Source organism: Malus domestica, chromosome 06, assembly GCF_042453785.1.
Source record: "Malus domestica chromosome 06, GDT2T_hap1".
Taxonomy (NCBI): Eukaryota; Viridiplantae; Streptophyta; class Magnoliopsida; order Rosales; family Rosaceae; genus Malus; species Malus domestica.
This window is the reverse complement of record NC_091666.1, coordinates 17833499-17837545: the sequence shown is the minus strand read 5'-3', so window position 1 is coordinate 17837545 and position 4047 is coordinate 17833499.

Below are 4047 nucleotides of genomic sequence, written 5' to 3'. Positions count from 1 at the left end.
CTGAAGAGTTTTCTGGTTTCTTCCAGAGTGTAAGGTTGACTTAAGAATTTGAGACAAGTCCATCAAATCAAGAGTGCGTTAAACCTTGATGATATGAGATACTTTTGCTATTGACAAAAGGATAGATGAAACGGCACGTGTTCTGTTGCGCTTATCTCTACATGCTTCCTTGTATCCTTCTCACTTGCCCTATCTATTCCTCGAGCAGATCTTTTCTGGAAGCATAAGATGTTGAAGATGAGTACTCGAGAGCAATGTCAGGTAAGTAATCAGGCAAGGGGTTCCAGGCAGTCAGTTCCTGACTGGAAACTTGATTTCAAGTGCTAATTGATTGCTCCATTTCTCCTTGTCTTGCAGGTAAGAACAAGGGCAAAGGAAAAGGCAGGGAAAAAGCATGATATGGGATACTCTTGCTTTTAACCCTGATGATATGAGATACTCTTGCTCTGGTGTGGCCGGTTTGCATAGGTATTATTGGGGGGGGGAAGAAAGCTGAGTATTTCGAGAGGCTTCGTTGGGAGTGCCCTTTAAGATATGAGGAAGGGTTGAGCATTTTTGCAGGTCTGCCTGTCCGTGGAGGATGGAGGTCGACATACAGAAGAGTCTCCCTAACAACAAGTAGTAATGTTATTTCTTTACCCTTCTTGGTCATAACAATGTAGTGGGAGCTGCAAGCTTCACATGTTTTAACTTTGTCAAAGCACTTTGAAAAAGTGGTCTGTGGTATCTGGAAAGATGATGTTGCGTGTGAAGATTGCAGACAAGCTTTATCCAAGGAAATATGGCTCTCGAAGTTCGAAGAGCGGTGCCTCTTCAGTTTTCGAACAAGTAATCATGTCGGGGATCTGGCTCTCGAGATTCGGAGAACGGTGCCTCTTCGATTTTTGAGAAAGAAATCATGTTGGGAGTCTGGCTCTTAAGATTCGGAGAGCGGTGTCTCTTTGATTTTTGAGAAAGTAATCCTGTTGGGAGTCTGACTCTCAAGATTCGGAGGGCGGTGCCTCTTCGATTTTTTAGAAAGGCTCTCGAGATTCGGAGGGCGGTGCCTCTTCGATTTTTTAGAAAGTAATCCTGTTGGGAGTCTGGCTCTCAAGATTCCGAGGGCGGTGCCTCTTCGATTTTTGAGCAAGTAATCCTGTTGAGAGTCTAGCTCTCGAGATTCGAAAAGCAGTGCATCTTCGATTTTTGAGCAAGCAATCTTGTTGGGAGTGTTTTCTTGAATGTGAGTAAAGGTTGGACATTTTTGCCAGTCTGCCTTGCCACGGAGCACGGAGGTTGACACACATAGGGACTTTCCAATTATCAAGCAGTGGTGTTCTTCCTTTACCCTTGTGGGTAATAGTAGGGTAGCTGGACCTTCAAAATTTATGTGTCTAAACTTTGTCAGAGATCTTTGGTAAAGTTATCTGTGGTACTCGAGGAGCTGATGTTTTTGTGGAAAGTGGTGCCACTTCGGAATTCGAAGAGTGGTGCCTCTTCAATTTTTGAACCAACGGCCCTGTTGCCCTTTCTTTTATAGGGGCACCAATTGTGTGCAAGAAATACATTCAAAGAGTTATTGCTTGTAACAATTTTCCCCTTACTTCAGAGATTTATTGCACCTCATTTCTCCTTCATCATTTCTGAGAATGTCTGGCCCATCCGACCGTCGTTTTGACTTGAACTTTGGTGAAGAAGCAACCGTGCCTTCTCAAGACAACATATGGCGCCCATCCTTCTTATTAGCTACTGGTCCTCTTACCGTTGGGGACTTTGTGATAAAGAATGATATGATAGCTGCGGTGGTGGCTTCTTACTCCCAAAGATAACAGACTACTTTTCAAACGGTCTAATGAGTTGGCTGTTAAGGATTCTCTGGCTCTCAGTGTTCAGTGTGCTGGTTCTGTGTCTAATATGGCCCAACGCCTATTTGCTCGAACCTGCCAAGTTGAATCATTGGTGGCTGAAGTGATAAGTCTCAAACAGGAGGTCAGAGGGCTCAAGCATGAGAATAAACAATTGCACGGGCTTGCACAAGACTATGCTACAAACATGAAGAGGAAGCTCAACCAGCTGCAGGAATCTGATGGTCAGATTTTACTTGATCATTAGAGGTTTGTGGGTTTGTTCCAAAGGCATTAATTGCATTCGTCTTCTGGGGCTATACTGCGTAATGAAGCTCCAAATGATCAACCTTCGGTGCCTCCTCCTTCTGGTGTTCTGCCAGGTACTGAGACTCCGAATAATCACCCTCTGGTGCCTCCTCTTTCTGGAGCTCTGCCGACTGCTGAGACTTCTCCTGAGCAACCTTTGTGAAGGCTCCCTCTTGTTTGTTTATTTTGATTCATGTATATGTACATATTTGTAACTTATCGGAGATATCAATAAACAAGCTTTGCTTCATTTCAACGTATTGTGTTAAATACACCAAGGCCTTATTCACTAAGTTCTTTGAATTTTTCCTTTTGTTGAAGTTTGTATGTTGAAGCTTTGTGAGTAAAGCTTTGGTAGTGCTCTCTTAATTTCCCGAGTGAGGAAAACTTCTCGGTTGGAGACTTGAAAAAATCCAAGTCACTGAGTGGTCGTGAGATTTCCGAGTATCAAGGTGCAGTAGCATATGGTAGAAATCCCCCAAGTCTCTGGTCGAGGGAGTTGACGAAGAAGGTGTCTTGCTAGTAGCCAAGTTTCCAAAGTAACAAAACTTCACCATTTTCCTTTCTAAAAAATCCAAGTCATTGAGTGGTCGTGAGACTTCCGAGTATCAAGGTGCAGTAGCATATGGTAGGAGTCCCCCAAGTCTCCGGGCGAGGGAGTTGACAAAGAAGGTGTCTTGCTAGTAGCTGATGCGAAAATTAACTTAACACACAAATTTAACCCTATTTTGACAATTGTAGTATAAGTATAAGTAGGGATCGTTCTGGACCGAGGATTAGGAGGGCTTGCTAATAACCTCTAAACTAACTCAAAAACATAAAACTAAATTTAAAAACACTTAACAAGACTCACAAGACTTAAAGCAAACTTAAAATACTCAAAACAGCTTAAAACAACCAAATAAACTTAAACTAGACACTAGGAATGACTTGGACGAAAATTGATTTTTACTTGAATCAAAACATTTAAAAACACAAATTAAAACAGATTTGAAACACTTTGAAACAAGAAACTAAAAGGGGGGTTTTGATTTGGAGGAAGTTGTAACAAACAAACAAGTATGAAAAACTAGACAGATTGTAAAATAAAATTGAGAAGTAAGATGATGGATGGGATAGCTAGAGGCTTTTTCTCCACACATGACATGTATGCAAATAACTTGATTTCCAGTTACTACTTCATTGAATTATGAACGACAATGCTCCAAATTAACCGTGACATCACTAGTTAACTCTCAGATTTTCCTTGTTTTATTGGATTGGATGACATCATTCGACAACCCAAAACATTCTTCTAAAGTTCCCTACATGACATCATAATAGAGATACAATCAAAGATCATTACGTTTAATGAAAATCATAAGCATTAACAAAGCACTTGCAACTATGACATCATGTCACTCATGCTAGGAATTGAACTTAACACGATCGTTTATAAGCTACCTTCACTACATGTGAATATAAGTTTGTAACGATTATGTAAAACTTCCTTATATTCTAGCAACGGATTTATGCATGCCAATTAAGTGTCGACCCTTAATTAACAAATACAAATAAGTTATCAATCAAATAGTTAAGCCAATTGCATTCACGATTCAAGAGTTCATAACTGGAATTTATCAAATTATATTGCACACATAATCATGGCTTTGAAATCACCCCTAACTAAAAGGGGTTTAGCCACTCATATTTACAACAAAACGAAAGGAAATGAATTTAAACATTAGAAACAAAAGAAAGAAAACACCTAAACGCTCCAACGATCCAAGTTGTGAAGGGAAATCTATGAGTTTCATGTGGGATTTCAAGATGACTAGCATGCATATACAATTCAAAATTTATATACATGAGCAACGGAAGCATGTTATCATATAATATCAAAGCTATAGTCATGCAAATCCCCTTCAAGGTTCAT